A 25,138-nucleotide genomic window follows, 5' to 3' on the forward strand; every position below is an offset into this window, starting at 1 on the left:
TGTGATGAAAAGGCAGAGGTGCTATGCCTCTCTGGAACCTGGAGAAATGAATCACCCAGCAAGCCGCCCCGTACAGCCTCCATGAGGACAAATAGACTAAAGCCAGCTACAATTAATCACTATTTGCATGGACTTTGCCATAATTCTTTTTTTTAAGTGGTTTAACTAATGACAACAAGTGGAAATTAATGGTTTGTTGCAGTAAACGAAAGAGTAGGGGCAACTGGTGAAATAAAAACTTTGCAGAAGACTCTCAAAGGTACAGCAATATGAGTGCTAAAAAAATAAATTAATTAAAAATATCACACAATAGTGAGAATAAAACCAGCTCATCTGTCTATTCAGCACACTGGGAGTTTAATCCTAATGCAATTATGACCCCAGACAAACTTGTATATTCTCTTAGTTAAACGGAAGCTGCGTATTTTGGACAGATCCACTGTCCCCTATAAAATTTGTAATCCAGCAATCATACCACATCAACATTTCCACTGAAGGCTTCACATAAAAAGTAACTGGCCTCATAAAAGCAGTGTCAAATACAGCCAACCTCTCATAAAAAGCACTGATGAAATTCGCAGACAAAACTATAAATGGCATCTGTAGAGAAACATAAAATACTGCACTTTATAGAGCAGAGTTGGACTGCTTTAGTGCATTTTTACAGTCAGACCCTGTGACACACATTTAACTGCCGATGGCAGCAGCACAAATCCAGCCTTGGACATCAGGAGCATGCACAAATTGAAATCTATACATCGTGCCAGTAATCTTAGGTTACATACACCATGTTTGTTTTTGTTAATTTTTTCAAAGCCAGCACCTGATCTTTAAAAATATTAACAAAAAAGAGATTAAGGTTTGAGTGGGGTTGTACCAGCTATTTATAGGTCCTTCCTAAAATCTTTCTAACCACCAGCTAGTTTCAGTAACGACAGTATACCGACTTAACTGATATCCAGACGAAGACCTCCTATTCTGTGGTGCTCACTGTTTAAAGTCCTACTATAAAGGAACTTTTAAAAACCAATAGAAAGCAAATGATGAAAGCAGATGATAGCCTATGCTTTTAAGGCTGCGTTCTGGCCAATGTCTTCCTCTTTGCTTTCCACTTGGACTGTTTACTTGGATGCAGACAAAGCCTAAATGCTCTTCAGATTACAAATGCACTAAAATTGGAAACTAGAAAGCTTCCAGTACCAAAAATCAGCTGCTAACAGATAGTGCATATTCATTTGGAGACACAGGGTTTTAGAGATGATGGTTTACCTAAACCTGAAATGATAAAGAATTTATATACAGGGTGTATATATATATATATATATATATATATATATATATATATTTTGTATACATGGCTTAATTAGCATAACGTATTGAATGCATCATTGTCTGACAAATTTGAACAATAGAGAGGGATCACAAATAAACTGCAGCACGTGGAGTGCAGCAGCAGCACAGAGCGAAGCAGAGCAGGCATCACTGATAACAGATATGAAATTGATTAAGCTAGAAACAGGATGGAAGGAGGAGGTGGGGTCAGTTGCAAAGTGGCTTGCAGTTGAGCAGCAACTGTGAGCACACTCCCATTTAATTCCACAGCCAGACTCATAAAGCCCTAATTATACATTTCTTACATACTGTAGCTGTCCAAATCTGGGCTCTCTAAATGGAGAGAAACTGAAATTAAATGTGTTTAACATGGAAACATTCCAGCAACCTTTTAATCATTTGGTCATTTATTTTAAAGATTTTGGTCTTTTTTTCTGCAAATAATCAGAAACAAGAAACAAACTAATAGGAAATATGTTTAGTTCCAACATTAAGAATAATAAAATAACTTTATTGATCCCAGAGGGAAATTCATAGGTCTGACATACAGCAGCTCATCTGCTGTTTGCATGACAACTGAAAATCCTGATGGCTGTTAGATGGTACAAAAGAAAATTTAAAGCTTTTCAAATTTTTGGAGATTTTATTGTTAAGCTGATACATTTTAAATTCAATTCAGTTTTATTTACATAGCACTGAATCGCTGATGCTTTATATTTTATAGTAATGACCCCAACAATAAGAAGACCCCCCCCCCGTGAGCAAGCATTTGGTGACAGTGGGAAGGAAAAACTCCCTTTTAACAGGAAGAAACCTCCAGCAGAAGTTGAGCCTCTGCTGCAGATGTCGGTTCAGTCGGCTGTTCAGTGTTTTGTTAGCGGGTGTAAATATTTAGCAACATCTTCAGGTAATAAGTGATTATTTCATGCAAGTGTTTAAATATAGAAATACATAAATCTCCACCTAGTAAACAACTACTCTAGGTGTGAACTCACAGCTGAAGGTGGGTGGAGAATCATTTAGTATGTATTAATGGAGTAAACTGCCCCTGAAGAGAAGCATGAAGCTCTTTTTATTGAAGTACTTTCTCGAGCTTAAAAAAAGCGCCGGCCTGTCTTTTTCTCAGGCTGATTAGAAGGTTTGGTACACAGCCACGTCCTTTCAACACACTGTTTCATTTTGTTTTGTGACTGGTTGCTGATTAGTTGGATGTAATTGGATTTTTTTCTTTTGTTCCCGGCCCTTTTCTTTTCTTTTTTTGTTCCTGTCCCTTTAAAGTCCTTTGAGACTTCTGTGTGATAAACGGCCATGGAGATAAATGACCTTGAACTTTAACTTGAACTTTGTCTGCCTCTCCGTCTCTCTTCTGTCTTTTTTTTTTTTTTCCACCACTTTGTCTCTCACGCCATCTTGCTTGTTCTCATTTACATGGCCCGGGCTGCAGAGCTCTAACAATCCGGCTCGGTGAGGATATGGAGGAGACCCATGCAAATAAGTGTGAAATTGCACTGTAATCAGACATGTAAATCACACCGGTTCTCAATCTGGGCATCATTTTATTGTACTTGTTTATAAAATGTTGTGTGGGGGTGATGGGCGAGGTTTGGGTAGAAGGAGGGAGAGAGAGAAAGAGCGAGAAAAGACAATAAAAGAGGTGCTCGACGAGGAGGAGGGTATGAAAAAACATCCAAAATGCTTTGATTCTTTATTCAGGACTGAACTCATTTTTCCTGTTGGATTCAGATTTAAAATTTATACCATGATCAAAATTGCTCAGCAATGCGAGTCTTCAGGCGCAGAAGCTTTCCCCCTATTCTTTGATGAGGAGAAAGCAGAAGGAGTCTGATGAGACAGAGGGATGAACACGCAGCTTTGTTCACAAGACTGCAGCTACAGGGCTTCAGAGTAAAGGTGAAAAGCACTGAAGAGGGCATTGTTTGGGGATAACTGCAGGACACAAAGAGCACCGTTAAACATATTTTCGGCCAAATTGTTGCTTTTACTTTTAGAAAAGGTTTCATTAATTTAGCAGCACAGAGTGTAAAATACCAGCTCAAGTCGGCGGTTGTCTCTTCAAATAAGGAGAACAGAAGCGTGCGCTTAAACGAGCAGCCTCGTGAAGATGACCGTGCCAAAAATACGCAGGATCATCTGGCAAAAACGTCGACCCTGACTGAACTGGGATACATCGCCCCGAAGCTCGCTGCTTGTGCTAATCAAATATGTGTTTCTCTCTTTGCTGAGTTGTAACCTGTAAAATCATGAGTGTATTAAGTGCAGCTCCTACTGGCCAGGTGGTGTCACGTGGTTTGATGCTCATTGTGCATACGAGACATTTCAAAGAGGAAATACAGCAGCAAAGCTTTGGACACTAATATCTGCTAATATATGTCAGAGGTGGGCAGCAGGAGTAGAATTTCTAAAATTAATTACACTGTGATGCGCAGCACAGTTTGACACACTTTAGATGTTTAGTTTATTATCCATCGCACAGTACCATGGCCGAGGTGCCTAATCTCTTCCAAAATTCATTCAGCGGCATGACGACAAGCCAACAAACACAGCCGGAGACTTAAGGAACTATCTTCAGCCACAAGAAGAACAAAGAGTCCTGCAACAGATGGTATGGCCCCCACAGCGCCCTGATCTCAACATCACGGAGTCCTTCTGGGATTACATGAAGAGACGCGAGCAACTGCGACAGTTTAAATCCATAGAAGAACTGTGGCGTGCTCACCAAGTTTCTTCAAATAACCCACCATCCTCGAACCTTGAAATGTGGAGCTGATGCTCTTTTAAATGCTAGCGACAGCCAAAAGGTCTCAAACACCAAGAAAGCATATTGCAATAAAACAGTCGCATGCACTGATTTGGGAGGTTTCCCGTAACTGAAGAGAGATATTAAAAGGAGAGCTGTTACTATTAAACCAGTGTGACAAAATTTCTGATATCACCCTGTAACACTAGCATTGCACTGGCAACAATGGTGGCATATCTGCATACAGAGAATGCCAGCCACAGCCCAATATAGCTTATATGCCTGTGTGTGTACAACTCTCAAAATTACATTAAAAGGCCCATATTGTTTCATGTGGGTGACACATACACAGACAAGATGCATTTTCAGACTCAGTTTCACACTGTCACCAGAGTCTCCTGTTGATACCGCGAGCTGTAAGAGAACACATCATCCCGTGTGTGTGAGCGCTTGTATATACATGTGCGAGTGTGTCAGCATATGCATGTCGACAAGCCGGGGAGGAGTGAGAAAGCAAAGCACGAGAGGAGCAGCGAGACGAGGGATCAGGATTTTGGCTCAAATACAATCTGTGGAGGAGTCACTCAATGAGCTGACAGCCGTCAGTGAATCCTGGTGGGGAGAGGGCTGAGCCACTGTGGTCAAACACACACACACACACACACACACACACACACACACGCACACACCCAAACACAAACACAGAGAGACTCCATCAGCACCGGGAAGCTCAAACAGACAGATGGGCTAATTCGTGACTGACTGTGTGTTATGAAACATTATCTCTGTGTCAGTGAAATCAAAATAACATTTTGGGTGTAAACGCGGATCTTGTAACTGCCAACAGAACACCACATGGCTGTGATAGATGCATATGGACGGTGATGCATGGCCTTGGAAAAATGTTTTGTTGCTAAACTGCTGCAAACGCTGTTTATTGAGTCATCTGGGGGTGAACTGCATGCAGCCGTATATGTTTGCCAATGGCATCCCACCTGCCAGTGCCAAATTAAGCCATCGAATCAATTTCAAGAGTCTGCAGGAAAATGAAGGCCATTATAGGCATTGAATTTTATTTGCTCTCTATTCAAAATTAAAGGCTATTGACAGACGGCTTTGTTTTGTTCTCTCACAACCACTCTACGGTGAGAGTGTGGATAGGTGGTTGTGGCTGCATTTTAATGGCCTGCCCCTTTAACGGCCGGCTACAGAGCCACTTTATAATCCCCATCGCCGGGGATTTCTGTATGCAGGGAGTGTATTGTAGCTAACTGAACCTGGCTCGCTGCTCTCCGCGGATGTTTTGTTGTCAAATAATGCGAGAGTGATGGGGTCCTACCCCGCTGCGAGCCACCGCAAAGATTAGACAGATCTTCACACTGGACGATTGGTGAAATTTATCACTGTCACTGGGTGCCAATCCACGCCGCTGCCCCTCAACCCCCACCCCCACCCCCTCCCCCTACCACCCACACCCACGCTGTTTGTGGTGGTTTTTCATTTGGAACCTGCAAACCAGTTGTCATGTGTACTTTCCACTCCGATAGTGATAGCTTTAAGCAGTGCCTCAAAAATCACCCTCTGCTTCATGCTCTTTGCACAAATGCTCATCGCAGTCGCTGGCTGGCGTGCATGGGAAATTTCAGGAGATGCCAGTGATTTGTGTGTTGGGATGGATGTGTGTGTCATGACATCACTGAGTAAGTGATAAATCTGGAAGAGGGAAAAAAACAAAAATAACGTTTTGTGTGTGTCAGGCAGGCATATATTATTTTCTTTCTCTCCTTTTTTTCCTCTTATTCCTGAAGTGATTTTCTCAAATTTTTTAATTTAAAACTAAAATATTGACTTGTGTGAATTTCAGTTCGTTAGCGACACCCTTCAGTCTCTGAACGAGCCTTCCACCGTAGCAGACACACAGGAGTGCATGCGGTTATATAAGCAAGCTCAATACCTTTTGAAATTTATGAGCCGGCTGACGTAACGCTCAAGGATACCAGACTTGTACTTTAAAATACTTAATTTAAACACTGTGCAGCTGTATGTTATTATGCATATGTGTGCAAGCTGGTTGCTAGAAAGGCACCGAGCAGGAAGGGGATTTTGCCTTCCTTTAGTCAGTTGAGAGGCCACGTTTCCCAGCCAGCAGATTTTGATCCCTTTTGAAGCGCTAGTGGAATTAGCATGCAGAAGAGAGCGCTGAAAGGTGCTCCGGCCCTTAACTCAATCTCTCTCGCTCTCTCTCTCGCTCTGCCTCTCCTCTTCCTCAGGTAAAAGTAATGGATTGTAGCTGACTCTGGCCTCAGTCCTGTCGCGTCACGCCTGCTAGCCAGTCAGCCAGCTAGCCAGCCAGGCAGGAGGGCAGGGCTGTAGGCGCTGTTATTTAGCATCCATTCCTCCACAGTCACACTTGCTAACTCTGAGGCCAACTGTCCAGGCACACCAGGCCTCGAGGATGGCGGCGCTGCCTTAACTGAGAGGTGACACCCCCCTCCACGTTCTTTAACAGATTGCCACCCTGGGTCAGCATGTCTGAATACCAATGAATTAAAAAAAAAACCTCCTTACTGCGGCAGTGAACAGGAGGAGCGAGATGAAATAAAATAAAAGTAATAATAATAATAAAAAAATACAATAAAGGGAACGTCTGGTAACACTTTTTTGTGTATACTTCCTAAACATCTGCTAATCAATATTACAGACACTCAAACGGACCATAAAATAAAAGTATTATTGTCATTGTCACTAATTATTCGCTCCATTTCTGATAGATCAAATATGATCTATTAAATTATTATTTTTTTTAATTATATGAAATGGAGAAATGCAGCAAATTACAGTCACATTTAAGTTTGAATATTTGCCATTTTAGTTCATTTAAGCACATAATGTTCAATATGTTATTATGCAGATCAATAATTCTTTCAGCTTTAGAATCAAATTGCCGTTCCTTCCGGTGATAAACTCGCAGACTATTCAGAAGATTTAGCATCTATTAGATCATTAATATTGGCTGTTCTGCACCATTGAGTCCAGGTTTATGGGCGGTTTGGTTAAAAGGGCAACAAAACAAGGGGGAAATTTACCAAAGAGCTCCAGTTCTGCAGGTTCCTTCTGAAGTGTCGTCATGGAAAAAGCCTTTTTGCACAAACGTTCACCAGAAGATCAGCACGTATGCACTAACATACCATCCACGTGCACATAACGTGCTCAGCGCTGTCTCGCAGTATGAACTCTGGATATCGAGCTGGTGTTTGGACTAGATTTGCTCGGCCATCAGACTAGCTGCGTTGCACAGATGTGGGAACTGTGCTGGCGAGGTGGCGGAGGTGTAACAATTGACTGTGAAGCGTTCAAAATGAGTCTCAGCTCAACTCCAAAAAAGGCATTTTTCTCACAACTTGGTTAGCGTTAGGAAAACATCACTGCTTGCATTAAAATACATGTTTACACAATATTTTCCCACCAGAGATTTTGCATGTACTTCATCACACGACCTCTAGATGTCTCCACTCTTAATCTGGGTTCCTTTGTTTATCACTGATCACAACTGATGATAACAGTCTACTGAGCCGGCTGGCGAGTAGAGAAGGGCGCCTATTGGTGATATGTATGGGAGTGATAACAAGTGATAACAGCCATTCACTGGGCTGATAACATCTGATTTGGATGCTGAAGGAGGCAACTGTTTTCAGCAAGCAAACTGATAAACCCAGTGCATGCTACCAGTCCTAAGCAAACTAAGCATTGATACCTGGTAAAGGAACACTAAATGGCCTCATATTTCCTTTAGATGCTGTTAAGAGTCCAAACCTCAAAGACAGCCCGCAGTAAAACAATAACAGACACAAAAATGACCCCAGTGGGATGATAAAGGTGCCGTGCTTGCTGGATGTATGTACAGACAATATTTGCCAACATTATCCACCATTAAAAACTCACTATATTAGGATTAGGTTCATCTATCAGCTTTTTATGGAGTTCTTCTGTTTACAAATATCATACCTCAATAAAGCTTTAAACTGAACATTAATATGCTATCACAACCCCCCAATCAACCTCCATATTTGGATACATACAGGACATGTATAATCTGCCCTGACAGTCACCTAGTGCTCATACTGCAAAGGGCCTGTGCTGATGGGGATGTAAATGTCGAAGTAAGTAGCTGTGAGAGGGAATGTTGATGCTCGAGCAGTGCAGGAGACCCTCACTGAACTGACAGCTGTCTGTGAATCCTGGTGGGAAGAAGCCTGAGCTACTGTGCTTAATGAATGTGCACCGCCATCTCCACCAAAACAGACACACACACACACACACACACACTCTGACATGAACTGTGCAGCAACATCAGCCAAAAATGTAAAATAATGCCTATTAGAAAAAAGAAAAAAAAAAAAAAAGGGCCTTTGGAGTAAATCACAGCTACAAACGCTGCTCACAGTGGTGAGTCATATTAGGTTGAGTGCGAATGGGCTATAAAGGAAAGTCAGCGATGAAAGGAGCCAGGAAACCAACACTTGTGTGACTTTTCAAACACAAAGAGGACAAATCATCGGTGCCCACGTTCAAGAAAATCATCAGTCGAGAAAAAACTGCTAAATGATTTAATATCTCAAGAGATATGAGTCTGGAAAGGAAAACAGCATCTGCTGAAAGCAAACAGAATCGAGAAAGAGGAAGCGCAGACGCACGCCGCCAACATGTGATCTTATTTACTATTTACTGTGCATCAGTCGACTGTCAAATTCTGCAAATTGGAATGACAATTATAACATGAGCCTCCTGGAGTTTGCAGGATTATTTACAATGGCCTGAGCGCATTAGAACGTCTCATACAGCCTGATCTGACTTTCCTGCATCACACCGCTGCTGAGTGAGCACACGGTTAAATCATACATGTATATTAAAGCAAGTTAAGCAATTTAGGTATGTTTCACAGCTGGAAAGCACTGAGAAAATACAAATAGCAGGTTTTCTTTAAATTGTCTATCATAGTTTGCGTCTATCACAACATTTTCTTTAGCATCAAGAGTCGATATGTTACGCCAGGAAGCTTTGGATAGGTTTTGACAGCCTCTGCGTGAACACAATATTCATGTTTAAGTGCTTTTTTTTTTTTCTAAACCCCATCATTCACCAGCTCATGTTGCTCCAGATGTGTCTAGATGAAATACAGTAAGTATAACATAGAAAACTACCGTTTCCTCCCTAAACGAAACACCACAGATTCAACCTGTTTTCCCCCCAAAAAAATCAACTCCGGTGTAGTGAAGTGAAGCGGGAAGCATCGCTGCTCACTTAAGGTGACAAACAAAAGCGCAGCCCATTAGAAACAGCTCACAGAGACAATGCCGCTGCATTAACAAATACAATCATGTCGAACAGCACGTGGATTTTTCATTTCTCCTGCCACTTCTTTATAAGGCTGCAGTCACACTGCTGCTGCAATATTGCCAGACAAAATGAATCTGAAGAGCTCGCTATGCGTATCTGCCTTCTGTTCTACCACCTCACTGGCAGCAGAATTAAACCACAGCGTGCAGTAATGGCAAAAGTGAAAACCGTCCTCATTAGATGTGATAATAAGCTGTGTGACAAAACCGTGTTTGGAAAAATTGCAGTACATGTGTCGTTTAACATGATGTATCGGTTCAGGTTGCAGTTTGTCTTTGCGAGCTATTTTTAATGGATTTCTGCAGCCTAGGACATCCGGAAGGGAATGTGCATTAGAAGAGACAAAATGAGCTCTGAACTGGGACATTAGTGGGTTTAGATGTTTCCTGGGTAATAATGGCAAGAGAAAAAACAAAATGCATCATCTAATAAACAACAGGAAGTGAGTTCTGCATAAAGAAGGAGAAAAACATGGCGTTGGCTGGCCCAGAATCCTTTGTGAAAAAGGATTGCAGTAAATGCTCACAGCTATAGGGGGGAGGTATATGTAATCTCTGTTAGACAGTTATACAAACGAGTCACGATGCCTACATCATGTGACCTCTTCCACTTGGAAGTGAGTGTTGCAGCTTCAACTTTTCCACTGACCAAAATCTGTCACAGAGCCATTCTTATTTTTCCATTAAATCGCCCGATGCGCAGGCAGCAATGACAGTCATCTCAGAATGTCATCTAAGCGAACATTTAACAGAGCAGCAAAAATGTGAGGTCAGATATAATTAACATATGTGCTGCTCAGCTATAATTGCTGAAGTCTAAAGCAAGTAATTAAATCAAACAATGAGTGAGTTCTTTCCCTGTAAAAAAAAAAAAAAAAAGGGGGGGGGGGGTGCATGCGGGTGCTGGTACACCGTGCTCCTCTCTGCCGCACCACCCCTGGGACCATCACCACTCGTTGGCTGCGCCACCGTGCGCCAAAAAGACAAAGCAATAGATGCTCTGCTTGTGATGCTGCGTACACTTGTAGAAGAAATGGTGCTCATTCCCAAGAGCCAGGAGAGATCCCTCATCTCTCCAGTCACATTCTTAAGATGCACCTAATTGACAGCGCCGAGATCCGCTCATTATGATACATGCATCGGGCCGGCCTGTCAGACAAAAGGAGGTGGAAGGGAGCGGCATTAAGCGAGTGGCAGGAGCATTATCAGTCTATATTTCACAGGTGTCAGCGGGGACTTGTCCCCGTTTCGTCCTCTGGGTGTCATTTATTAAATGAAGGAATGAAAGGGATGTTTAAGGTAGAAATACAGGCCTGCCTGGACAAGGGATTATGTGTTGTTACAGGGAGAAAAATTGCATTTGAACCTGAGATACAAAATCAAGCCTCCAGGGAATTTAATTATTGACCTAACAGCAATTCAAAGTCACATGCAGCCTGCATGCTTTAGGTGCAGCACAGATTTCTAGGCTAAGGGCTCATTCACATTACAATACACACCAATTAGATTTAGCAGTTTCATTGCAAATGCAGCAGTCAGTGGATTTGCTTCCTTTGCTTTCACATTGAGGTCAACGATTCCACAGTTTGCATTTTTTAATCTGTTTTCTTGGAATATTGTGCAAATTATATTTTGTTTTCACTACTATGCTTCCCTTTGATCTTGGCTATAACAATCATATTTCCTTAGACTGCTAGAGGACACAAACAAACACACACACACACACACACACACACACACACACACACACACACACACACACACACACACACACACACACACACACACACACACACACACACATTTTTGAGCATTTATTTAAAGGGAGCATATTTTACTTTTCCTTATTTTTGGTCACATATATTTATAACCTCAGCACAAAATGTAAGGAGACCCACATACTCATCTCTGCTGCTCAACCAAACAATTATGGCTCCGTTTAAGGGGACATACACATTATTTCCAGCAGTATAAGATTTATTGAATCATTATTACAACAAAGAAATAATCAAACACAAATTTTCCTACTTTTTGTGCAAAGTTTATACACCATCGCCAAAATTGTAAACAATGAGGTCAGAATATTAGCAGGTAATCCCTGTGAGCCAAAGGCTTCTACTGCGCTAAATGCTTGGTTTCATGCATTTTTTTCTACTATTGGAGGTGTCTGATATCACAGAGTGCATATCCCTAATATGGTCATCATATGAGACAGCAAGAGAACCTTTAGTATCATTGAGAACTTCATAGAGGTTAGCGTAGTTAGCTACCAATAGCATAATGGCAGCAGATGGGATTCAACTTTTACCCTTCATGCGGCGACAGAGTCGAATATTAAGACAGGATGTGGAAAGCAAAATAAAATAACTCCAAATTTATCTGCTATTCTTATATCCTGTCACATCAACAATCTTCCACTAATGCGTGTTGCTTTAGTACTTTGCCACCAAGTAGAACATAGATTAAAAACTGCATATTTCCATTCATAAATTTAGGGAACAGGAGTCTCCAGTCAGGCTGAGTTGTATATCTTCTGACTGTGAGAGGAAACCCAGGCGGTGTGCAGGCTCCACGCTGGGAGGGGGGAGTCCTTTCAGAGGATTTGTTTCTGTCAAATGAAGAACGGGCTGGCAACTTTTGACATTATGTTCCCAGCAGACCAAGGATGAGGTCAGAAGCAGAACATCATCTTTTTTTTTTTTAAGTTTTCAATGGTTAAAAACTCAGCTACAGAGTGCCTTTTTACACCATGTCTTCTTTTCATAATAAACCAATATGCTTTCAACCCGTGTGACCCAGGGACCGAGGCCTTCATGAGTAATTTCAAAACACTTTGCGTGTGCTCTGTTCTTGACATTTAAAACCATATGAAAATGAAAATGGATCCCAATTAGAGCAGTAGGAAGAATGAGGCCCTCTTGGTTCTCTTAGTAACTAGACGGTTTAAACATTTTCCCCCACAAAATGCCTTGAAAATTGACCTTCTCATTCTGCGAGCGGTGATAAAAGCAGCCTGGAGTGGCCTCAGATCAAGCTATTTTGATAGTCATCTGTGAGGATGAAAATGTGAGAGTAAAAATAAGGGAAGGCAAAAGGGAGCATAATCACACAGCATATAGCTGCAGAGGCAGCACCTTGAATTTAATGTTCCACATACTCCCAATAAAGAAACATGACATTAACCACTAGGTATTAATGTAAATCACAGGAGTGGGAGACAGTAATAGCCACTTTAGGACAGGTGATTATTATTGAGGCGATTGTCAGAGGTTTGACACACGCACTGAATAAAGTCTAAAAATATAGAAGTAATGTGCCTACATCCTACAGAGTTACTGACATAAACACACAGCGGTGCTGTAACAGGCTAATGCGAATGGAGGCTGGAACAAAAAAAAAATAAGAAAACTCGGCTATATTTAAACTTCAGTGCACCGAGGCAAGGGAGTCAGCCGGATCACCTGTTGAAGAGCATTCATTTCAGCAGGGGAACAAAGGTCAGCATCCTTGCTGGAGCTTTGATTGGCAGGCGGGGGAGCTTGATGCCCACAGCAGCGGCCCAGCGGAGCAGCCAACGGTGGCGTGTGGCTTGGCTGGGCCACATTTCTGACTCAATGCTGACTAACTGAGTGTGTCTGCTGACAGTGTGTCTGACTGATAGGATCACCCCGGGAGGCTCTTCCAGGGCCTTTACAAAGTGTCTCTGATAGGCCAGGCCCGTAGCACTGCCGCGAGGGCCTACCGACAAATTAAATTTAAGCCCTGCTAATGCATAGCGTAATCATAGAGTGAGGTGGTGATAAATTTTTCAGCGGGGTTACCATGGGCGCAGCAGAGGAAGAGTTCGCTGCAGAATCCGAGATGGAGAAAAAAAGAGAGAGAGAGAGAGAGGAGAGGCTACAGAAGCGGAGGGAAAAATAGCCGAGTGTGACCTCAACTCCGTGCTGAAAAATCCTATGCTCGGAAGCCAAGGACTCGTATGAAAGAACAACAATAACACACCATTATGAGATGTAACATTTTGCGACGACCTGCGTTTCCAGGGGGAAATTTGAAAGAAAAGCAATTTCACATTAAACTATCTGACACAGTGCAGGTCTGTGGAGTGGAAGGGGAGGGGAGGGAGATAGGGAGGAGTGTGTATGTGTGTGTGTGTGCGTGAATGGTTGGAGGGGGGGGGGGGGGGGGGGGGGGGGGGGTTGGTGGTGGGAATGTTCCGGAGCTTCCTAACATGCCATTGGCCAACTGGAGCGAGACACACACATCCCCTCCGTCGAGTTAAAAGGGATGGAGTGGATGAAATTTCAAAGCCTCCCCTGCAGACACATGCTCTGCTTTGCACACATCAGCACTGAGATGTTCAAATATTCGACTCTGTCGTTCCAGCCTGGTTCCCTCTGCCGTACGCTAGTATCAGCCATGGTTCTGCTGTGATTAATGAGAAAACCAAACTCAAAGAAATGGCTCTACATGCATGTGTGTGTGTGTGTGTGTGTCTGTGTGCGCGCGCGCAAGGAAATTCTTTCAAGACATCCAAAAGTCAAAAGCCTTTTTTCTTTCCATAATGCTAAAAACTGTCCCTAATTAAAAACGGCATCTCTGAGTCATATATTTCCCATGATTACTTGCTGCAGGCGGTACAAGAAAGTGAAAGTCAGCGAGATAAGAAGGGAAGTGGAAGACATTCACCTATTAAGCTCATTCACTTATGACCAACAATGCTTTTCTTATTAGCCAGCACACTGACAATGTTATGAGACACATTCCTGAAACGCAGCGCAAAGAGTAACTCTGTTGCCCTTGTACAGACAATACGGAGCCCTTAGAGCGTGTTCGCTTCTCCCTCCTCCGCTTTTATTTCCCTGACTTGACAGCTTTGATTTGACCAGTCGCCTCCTTTTTCTTTACGAGCATCTCTCACGCTGAACATCTGTACAGCCAACATTGCACCGGTCGGTGCTATAAAACAAATTAGATTCTCGCACACTAAATCAACTCATAACTCCGAGATCTCCTTTTTTTTTGTTTTTGTTTTTGGTTTTTTTTTTTTGTTTTTTTCTTTTTATGATGGCAACATCTTTGTTGCTAAGCAGTAGTTGCTGTGGTGATTTTGCATTGCACTTCCCTGAGATCACAAGTCACTCAAAGAGTGCAGCCGGTACAGTGACGTCTTCCCTGAACGGTGAATTAGATAATGTAACTTGAATCCTTTTCACCTAGTTATCATATATGTTTTTCTGAACTTCCTGTTCAAAAGGCTAAACGGTATATTCTAACCAGAGAATAATCATTTCATATAACTCCATAGACTCCGCTGCTTTGCTTTTTTTCCCCATCAAACGCCAGCTGATGACCAAAAGAGAAACATCCTTGAGCCTCTTTGAGCCTGACAAACAGACTTTTTGATATGCCACAGTCTCCTGCAAATTTTGTAGATACGTTTCAGTCTTACCCGAAATTAAAAGACCTGGACCGGAAGGAGGCACATCTGTTTTTAAAAGTCAAATTTAAAACCTTTCAGTGGCCGAAACAAAGACACATTAAAAGCATTTACACACACAGCAACAAACGTTTTTATCTTTGTGAATATCTTTTAATGTTCAAAGTTAGAAAACATCTTAAAAATTGTGTGCAAAACCCACTAAACTGTTTAAGGTCAGCGACAAAAATTACCCAAAGAACTGGTTTAACAGATCCCGTCAATATGTCCCAATTTTACCAGACTGTGTTCCAGCAGCAGGTGCAGATGATGTTCTAGCAGCAGGCATGAAAGAATCTATTGGTGCCTTATCATTTTTCTTAATACTACCATAATGTGCTTTTTTGGTTTCATATGAGACTTGATTGCTCAGGTACCCATTGTCCCAAGTTTAAAACGTTTTTAGCATATCTTTGCTGCAAAATTGCTCCTTGCAGTGTCGGGCTATTCTTGGTATTTTTCATCTTGGAGCCAAATATCTTTGAACTCGTATTTGCAAGCTTATTTTTCTTTTTTCCATTCATAGTTTGATGACAGTGCATGTGAGGTGATGTGTTCAGTGGATGCAAGATGAAACATTTAAATACATAATTACAAAAAAGATATTAATATAAGACAGTTCCAAAAATCATAACACTATATATATATATAAAGTATAGTTCCTATAAAGTATATATGTATTGGAACACTGATAATCACCTCACTACTAAAAATAAAACATTTAATGACCTTAAATTTTTAAGGATCTGCAGGATCCTTAAAAAGTTTGTTGCATTACAAATGAAATATTGTGATTGTGAATTTTATTGCAGCATTTTTAGTATCCCACCAAATGCAACAGCCACACCAGGGAAAACAGTGGTTGGAGACCACAGCACAAACAAAATGATCGTGACCCTGTGCAATAATCCTGCAGTATTGTTGCCTCTGAAATAGCTGCTTTGCAGACGGTGACCAGGTCTGTGTGCACTCGCAGTGAGTCGCCGTCTTCAAAGGAACTTTGGTTCATCGAGACTCCAATAAAACTGCAATAAGATGAAGTCAGTCTGCCACCAGTTTGTGGCTGAATGGGCTCAAGTTGCCAATTACGATGCAATCTGTGATGATACGACAATTAACTGATAAATCGGTGAAAATTACACGTGTTGCCTTCTACGTGCACAAAAATTCAAGTAATATCTTACATTCGGTCCAACTCGAACCTCAGAAACACAAATTCATGAATTCCTTCTCAAAGGGGGATGCTGTTTCTGCAAAATGGCATAGATGCTTAGCAGCCTTGCCTTTACCAGTGCAACCAGCTAAACTGAGTCACCTATTGCAGACAAGTTGCACTCATCGTCTCAGACTGCCTCAAATTGATTGCAACATGTTAGCAATCTTTCTGCTTTTATGAATTAGATGGCAGTTATTTGCAAACCTTCACCAATCTTTCTGAGAGTGACTGCAGTCAGTTTAAGTTAGACAGTGATTTACTGGAAGCAGGCTGCCTCCCACCAGGTGACCTGTACAATCGCCTTCCGATCAATAGTGGTCACCCAGGGGGTTTTGGGGTGTTGCATGCTCAACCTCTGGGCGACCAGTTTGTCACTGCAACTGTTTGCAATCAGTTGCCAAATGGAAAAAAATCAAAACAAAAAGTGCAACCATTGATTTCTCCAAGTCACATAAAGGTTGCTGTCCTATTTTTACTCTAGTGTGACTGAGCCATAAACTAAGCTCTGTGTTAAGTCACGCTATGCCATAAGATCAGTACCTGACTAACAAGATGGTTTAACTTCTAAAAGTGGAAATGCTTCTCCCTGCCAAAGCTCAAAAAAGGAGTTTCTTTAGGACGTTTTGATTACATATGGAGACTGTTTTTATCTTCACATACTCTAGATATTACTGGATTGAGTCAGCATGAATCATAGCTTTTAGCGATATTTTTATTTTTCCTTTTTTAAATAAGCATTTGGATCTGTTTTGGTCTGTTGGGTACTTGACTTTAGAGTAGAATTAAAGATGGGGGAAAAAGTGTGTGCTGAAATGATGGACTCAACAGCAGAAGCTGTGTAGTTTTCACCTGCATAATTCCCTACTGACTGGTCTACCACCAGGTCTACCCCTCCCCACTTTTCTGCTGGTATACGTACTCAGACGCACCTCCATAACCACTGTCACCCTCGCTGAGTAATTACAGTAATTAATGCACAGACAGAGCTCGCCTCTGGCTGTGGATACCCTATCAAGACACGTGTCATAAGGCACAAATGTACATTCTTAATAGAGAATCCATAGCGTCCAAACCTACGGGAAAAAAAAACGTGTATACTTTTTTGATTACCCACAATCCTCTTGGGGGAGATTATTTACCAGCCTAGAAACAAGAGAACGCGGTCAGGTTCTTTCGCCCTTGTCGTTGTGCTCACGCTGACCTCTAAAAATGGACAACAAAGATCATATCACGAAACCAATACTAGCGCCAACAGCCTTTGCACAAATTGATTTACCCACCCAGAACTCACTCCCATCTCAATGAGGTGGCAGGATGCTCACAGCATATATCACTGTCACACAAGCACCCTCTAGTGAAATGTGATTTTTATCTTTATGAGCTTTTTCCCCTCCTTTTCGGTACAGCATGTAGCGGCTTGTGATAAGTGATGAGAAATAAAGGCTTAGCACATTACGTTAATACAGGTGCTCTCTGCGCATATGGGTGCTATCACACAGGGAGAATGACACTGCCGTGGTCCTGCGCGTTCCAAAGCGGCTGGCGAGGCGGCAGGGGGTCGATGGTATATGGCTCATAGATCACTAACGTGTGGGTGAGAGTTGTCACCACAGCCAGCGCCTGGCTGTGAAGCACAACATAGTTTATGGCACACTACTGCTAGACGCAAGCATGAATCGTGGCCCAGGCAACAATGAGGAAAAGCACACTAAAAATAGATGATAAGCTTTTTTGCGCTCGCCCCAGAAACAATGGTTTCTTTTGATTTTTCATGTGCTGAAACTGTCGAACAAAGGATAAAGGAAGCAGTGTATAATGTCTGACTGGGCCTGTAGTAAAAGATCTGGATAAATACAGGCGAGAGAGCCCCCACTAACCTGAAACGCACCCTTGGTGAAAGCTGGAAAGACACGATAAATGTTGCACTTTCAAGTGTGTTAAATGCACTAAGATAGTCAGGGCTTTCTCCCTTTCCAACTGACAACCTCTGTTACACAGTTAATTACAGCCAACTGCAACACAGCGCAGTGTCAATTATCATGTGCTTTAGCTCTCTCCCAATGGATATTTTTACTGCCTGGGTTTCACTGCTAAAGTTTCTACCTTCTTTTATTGCTATTCTGCCCAGGTCTCGAGGCTGAATTACATTCGCCAGACAGAGCTGTAAAAACAGAAGGGATTTAAGGATTCAGATTGGTGGAGGGTAACCTAATCTTCCGTAATTGGGGGAATGGTTCTCATTTATATCAGCCTACTTTAGAAAGCAAGCTCATCGGCAGGCTGCTATCATCTCAGGCATTTTACTCCAACGATTCATTTTCATAAAGGCAGAGGAAAGGGAGGTCGGGGCTGCCGCGGCTTCGAACACACATATTAAACCTAATCACAATTAATCAAAGCACTACTTTAACTTCGCAGGTTGCGGAAATCAACATACACAACAGAAATGCTGCACAAAGATCCCTCATGTGCTGGTTTAGCCTGAGCCGCTGTGCTGCTGGAGTGCTGTGAAATAACACATTCTGGGCTGCGTTGTCTGAAAATGGAACTAAAATGGTAATCCTCTGCCAGGCAAAGCGTTCTCGCCTCGCCAGATGCTTAGTTCTGAAATTTGCCTAATTGCCACGCTCAGATCAATCCCTTTCACTCTGCCAAATGAATCTGCCAAAGTGTGTTGTGAGCGTTTTGTTGGCCCAATATAGTTTTTTTTCCTGCCTTGCAGGATTTGTGTTTTCGTGACTCCCGGTGAAGGCCTCGGAGAGTTTTTAGTATTGGTGACATATCTACACAACCGGAAGAACGTCCGATCCTGCTGACCTGTGTGCCCTATGTGCTATGGCGCTGCAGCGAGGGCACAGGGCCCATCTCAGCTCAATCACTCCCCTCCCCATACCAACACTGACACGCACAAGCACACACACACACATGCGCACAAGCACACACACAGCACACCCACTCTTCATATGGCTCAGACACATGTCGCAGGCAGAGACTTAATGTGGCCCTTTGATCAAAGAGCAGCATGTAGGGATGGACACTGACTTCCTAATACCCCATACACACACACACACACACACACACACATCTATCCAACACGAGTACTCATTACTGTGTACAGTAGGCACAAGCATAAGCATTTCCCTCTAAAGATGCACAGTTCTGTAGTAATGGTACGTGGGCACAAACACTAGAAAAAAAAAATCCTATGTGTGCAGCTGCTACTGTAATTATTAAAACTACGGTAAGTGCATATTAGGCTATGAATGGCACACACATATGCTGAGAACATCTTGAACCAGGAGGAATATCCATCAGTTTGTCTCTCAGCTGCACAGATGAGACATATCGCACAATCACGAGAAGGTGCGATCTAAAAGTCCTCGCTCCAAAATAAGAGCAGCGTCAGTTAAAAAAAGAAAGAAAGAGGAGTAGCGCATCTGTGTGTGTGTGTGTGTGTGTATGTGTGTAAATAAGGAAAGTGATGGATGAATCAGAAGTTTAGTCAACAGAGAAAACCTTGGTTCCAGCTGCCCGGCTGTCTGATGAGCCACTCTATGCTTGTCAACAACATCCCCTATCATTCTCGCACAACTATCTACTCACAAAACCAAGACCCGCCCCCTACATCCCTTCGGCAATTCCACCATCCTCCAGGAGAAACACCTCCGAAAGCAGAGCGGCTTGCTCGCAGCAGCAGCGGCGGTGACAGAAATCTCTTTCCCTCCTTGGCTCTTTTTCCCCCTCCCCTCTTCCCTTTTTCCTCTCTCTCTATTTCTGTGCATTCCTCTCTCATTCCTTTTTGTCTACTCTTATTTTCCTCCCTTCCTGCGCTGCTTCTCTTGCTGCTGCGTTTGGCGCGACGGATGAAAACATGAAAGAGGCAAAGAATAAAAAGAAAGAGAAATAGACAAAACCGACGTTGGGAAGGCTGGAGAAGCCAAATTAGCATGAGAATACTCACAGTGTTGTTGTTGAAGGAGCACAGGGATGGGAGCGTGGCACCAGTCCCTCCGTCAGATACAACCTGCACAAGATTGAAGAGGAGAAAAAAAAAAGAAAACCAGGGCTGTGAGAGAGCGGCAAAGCGAGAGGGGAGAGGAGGAGGAGGAGGAGAGAAGAGCAGGACAAGGAGGAGGAGGAGAAGAAGAGAGAGGAGGAGGGAGCTGAGCATCTAAGGCACGCACCAACAGGAGCCCAAATAAAGAAATAAAAGGATTCCTCGAGCAATGTGCGTGTGTTTGGGCAGTGATGCTGTGTTTGTGTGTGTTGTTATGAAAGGGGGCGGGGAAGCTGGTTGTCTTTGGGAAATATAAAAACACACATACTCTCGCATGCGGGGTTGCACTTGGCCGCACAATCACATCTGACAGGTCTGATCTGTGGTCCACCTACCTCCTTATCGCTACCTCACTCTTCCACAGCACTGCGCTCTCTCTCTCTCTCTCTCTCGTTTTCTCTGTTGCTCACACTGATGCCAGAGATTCAGCCGCTACAGGGGAGCTATCGCCCTCATCACTGTATGTTACTGGAAGAGGGAGGGCACCGTCGGATCTCCCGCCCACCCACACCACCCGGCCCCAACCCCTCCACCCCTCCATCGCCACCTCCATCTCCACCTCCAATGTACAGAGAAAGAGAATGCTTCAATTGAATGAAAGCAATCCCAGTGGCATTGAGGCAATTATAGAGGCTGCTGGCACTGTTTTCTGCTTTTTTCCATTCTCTCCTCCTCTTTCTCATTCCCTCCATCCTCTCTCGGGCTGGTGGAGGGTCTGTTTTCTCTCCCTTTCAGTTTCTCTCTGCTCCAGACATATGCCACTATTAATGTAGCTTCTGTCACTTCAGCTGTTTTGGTCAGATCACCTCCATCTCCGTTTCAACCTTCTAGGCCCAGGTAGAGTTGCCTCTCTCCCTGCCCATCTGCAGCTCCTCAAAACTGGACTCTTCACATCACAAACCAGGAACCATGCAGTGAAGAACAAAAACGCCCCAGGAGAAACTTTAATAACTATCTTTTAGGCTCCTCCTCCTCTGTTTCTGTCTTTCTCCTTGAAAATCTAGCAGTACATATATCATCATCAAAAGAAGAGCTGTAAGTCAAACACCTCAGCCTCTAATCAGGTAGCTCTCCCTCCTTCCCCTCCACCCCCGCACAGTGCATCCCTCCAGCCACTACTGCACTTTATCTCCCCTCAATTAACATCTTCTGAGCGAGCCTCTATTATCTTAACCACACAGAGCAGAGAGGTCCTCCGAGGAGACACCGTGGAGGACAGCTAAGCTGTGGACAGAGGGCTCCCAGCCCTGCTGCTGCTGCCGCTTCAATTCGCAGGCCTAATTAAAGCCCAAGTCAGACATGACAAACTGCGAGCGGAGGTGCAACAGAAACAAACACAGTCAGAAGCTTCGCCTGCACGGATGCATGTAGCCCGGAGGATTCTCTTTGTGAAGATTATCTGCCAGAAAACAGACACATTCATGTCAACGTCATGACAACATCATCCAAATCTCCTTTGACAGTTTGCTCACTTTCATTGTGTTTCTCTGTGTAGACATCACCACAGTGTCACAGCATCGGTATGAATGCTGAGGCTCAAGGATCCCCATAAAATATTTAAGTGATACAGCTCGCTGATGTCACGCTCATATATGACTAATTTCCATTTTGGAAATCCAACCCCCCCCCACCCCGTTTGGTCACCCTCACTAACTTCAATTTCACCCTACGAAGCGATCAAACCACACATTAAGCCATCAAGCTGCCCTCTTTGTCCTTGCTTCCACTAGACAACAACAGTGAGCCGGTGAGCCCCCCCCCAACCCCCTTACACCTCCACCGCCGCACTCTCACCACAAAGGAAGCTTGGCTATTTGGACGTCTCTGCCGTGGACTTTAGCTGAGGCTAGACTATTAAGAGTATTCTATTACTGTTAGGTTAACCTGTCACGCTTGGATGTGGCTCTCTTTATTGTCTGGCTGCTGTGAAAGGGCAGGGGATAAAACTCAATCAGCGGGACAAACGACCACACATACCTCCATTCATCAGGGCCCGGGGTTTCCCCCTCGTGGACGCTGGCCACCGCAACCCCTCTAACTCTGCAGGGGCCAACTTTGGTTCTTAAAATGAGAGCCCCCACCCCCCACCCCCAGAGCCAATCTGTCCAAGAGAATTCTTTGGTAACATCAGATTTCACTCCTCAATCATGACTTGGGGAATAGCAGCTCTAAGAGGGATGAAGGAGTTAATGCATTGACTAAGATCAAGTAGCGTAGTAGACAATGTGGGGGAGTGATTAAGAAAGCAGACTAGTGATCAGTGGATGACAGGGGTCAATCCCCTGTTGGGCAATTGGGTAGTGGCCCTGGGCTATGGTACTTAGCCCCTACACAGCAGCCAGACACTCAACTGTGTGAGTGGATAAAATGTCAAATTCAACTTCACCCTTTGCCAAGGTTCAAAGCAAGAAGATGACAGTGAACGCTTTGGTTATTAAAAAATTCATATCGTAATGAAACAGCCGTGTTCCATCTTCACACATCCCCCTGCAGCAAACACGGCACTCCTTTTTTCATGGGATCCATCAAGGGAGGGCCACAATTAAGTGACTAATTTGATTAGGAGATAATGTGAGTCCCACTTAATGGAAAGGACAGACTTCACAACACAGGCAGATTAGTTTGGTGGATGCCTGCTTATTAATTAAGACAGCCCTCCGTGCCCATATTAAGTCAAATGCACAGATGCAGTTTTAATGGGTCAAACATAAGACAAATGGAAATTGGGATGTGGAAGAAGCTGGTAGTACTTGATGAAAACTGAAAATGACCATGAAATGTTTTAATTAAACTTGTATTAACGTCTCCTTAAAAAAAAAAAAAAATTAAAAAAAAAAACTTTGGTATACACTTGCATTAATTACCCATTCATAATGTAATAGGTAGCCGGGCTTGTAGTTAAAACGTGCCGAAGCACTTCTCATCTTGAATTTCACTGTGCTGCGTCTGTGTTTCCACTGTGTGTCATTGCACACCATGGCAACAGCAAGTCGTTACATTGTTCAAATTACCTCTCTCGCTGTCATTCTCTGACTCTGCACACGCCTTTAGATGAAGTCCCGTTTTTTTATTTACGATATGATCGGCATGCCAAACCTTTGCTACAAATTATGCTCCGTCCCTTGGAAGATTTGATCCAAGCATACACTGAATTATTTATTAATAAACTCATTTAATCTTCAAGCAAAAAGCAAATAAATGGGCCAATTTTCTCCTCTGAAAACTATAAGTAGGCCTGAATTATTGTCTTGACTGTAGTAAGGCTCCTGTGAGCAGCTCTGTACCAAAGTCTTTTTTTTTAAACTGTCCTTCTGCTTTCTTTTCTAAAGTCCAACAGATTTTGTCTGTAGCTCATGTCCTGCATGCCCCAACGGTTGCCCACCACACGCTGACACTCAGCCAGATGGATCTCCAGCGCGACGATTTCTGAGTCCCTGTAGAAAAAGGTAAAAACCACAACCAAAAGCATGAGAGATTACTGTATTTGCGGCAGTCCTTGAGTTTGTGCTCAGCGTCTGGCTGGAGTATTCAGCCACTGCAGTGCTCTGTCATTCTGGGCACACAGCGCACTCCCAAGCGCTCTATTTACGGTAGCCGAATCCCTGCTGCGTGGAGCAGGAAGGGTATAATCTCCCAGTGGTATTCTGGGTGGTGAATCTGCCAGCGTTGTCTGTGCATACCAATGGCAACCTCACCTCTGTCTAAGGAGTTATAATACATAAAGAAAGAAAGAACCCGCAAGCCAGTGAACAGAGTGTTGAGATGTTGGAAGGGAAATGTTGGTGTCGGGTACCCCCGGTGGGGAAATACATTCACTCACACCAGCGCTACGAGTGTGAGTGCTACCACTTTGGTGTCTCCTACTCATACCACCTGCCTCTGTAGAGTCACACTGCGCTGAATTCAATCAAGCAGCCATGTAAAACAGCTACATCTACGTGGTGTTTGTGTATGCCACCACCTGCAGCCACGGGGGTTCATTCTGAGGGCTATGATCATCTCGGAGCAGGAAAATGTGATGGAATTTCATTTGAAGAGCGCATATCTGCCAACTGAGGAGTACTGCAAAAGAAGCTGTAAATTAAACTGCTGTGGGAGTCGAGCCCTTCTCAGACACGGACTTCGAAATATTGGCTTCCTCTGTATTTTAAAGTGTCATCATTAGATTTTTCAAACACGATCACGTTCACGACACCCAACACTGTCAGAATGAGCCCCTAACCCGATCAAGCCCGTCTCAATCCTGCCCCTTGCCCCAAATCCTGAACTGGATAATGGATGGATTAATAAAGTTACTGCTGTTGCGAGTAGTTGTCTATCTCTCTTCTTCTTGTTTAACACACATGCACACGTAAATTTTCCAATAAAAGAGCGAGACTCTGGGGCTGGAGCTGAGAGAAGATGTCTTACACCGAAAAGCTCTGCCTCTTCTTGATTTTGCTGGTTAGCAACAACCGTATCTTTTTAGTGAGCTGACCGACTAAAGACGCAGGAAAGCGACGTGAGCGGCTACAGCCTTGTGTTTGCCTTATCCATAAACGTGAAGGCGTGCATTTAATCATATTAAAGCTAAACATCGCTGGGTCAGATCGAGTAATATTGCCGTTGTGGCTTTTACTCAAGCAGGAAGTCGACATGTTTAGAAAGGAGTGCTTGTCTGAAAGAGGTTTCATGGATGTTGGATTATATGAAAAACTCCCTGAGAAAACATTTTCAAAAAAATATATGATTAGAATGTGTGAAGACTGCACACCTGCAGACGTACACGCATCCTTTTGTGTTGCCCTCAAGTGAAGGAACTTAACAATGCTACATGAGGGCTAGTGTCTAAGGCGTCAGGTGACTTCCCTCTTGGTTATGCGTGTGTCTCATTGGAATGTGCGGTGTGATGAGGCCTTGG

At 43.3% G+C, this 25,138-nt stretch overlaps 1 protein-coding gene across 2 annotated transcripts in view; it reads right to left on the reverse strand.

The window, feature by feature from the left end:
* LOC115783977 (RNA binding protein fox-1 homolog 3-like) overlaps positions 1–20,197 on the reverse strand; it is a 266,321-nt gene extending 246,124 nt beyond the window's left edge. Inside the window, exon 1 of one of the 2 annotated variants that reach the window (XM_030735008.1) lies at positions 20,143–20,197. The gene's annotated coding sequence lies outside the window, so the exon portion shown is untranslated. The remainder of the gene's footprint in view (positions 1–20,142) is intronic. The other variant, XM_030735007.1, reaches the window with a different exon arrangement.
* Positions 20,198–25,138: the final 4,941 nt, after the last annotated feature.

Source organism: Archocentrus centrarchus, chromosome 8 (assembly GCF_007364275.1).
Source record: "Archocentrus centrarchus isolate MPI-CPG fArcCen1 chromosome 8, fArcCen1, whole genome shotgun sequence".
In the NCBI taxonomy this organism is placed as follows: Eukaryota; Metazoa; Chordata; class Actinopteri; order Cichliformes; family Cichlidae; genus Archocentrus; species Archocentrus centrarchus.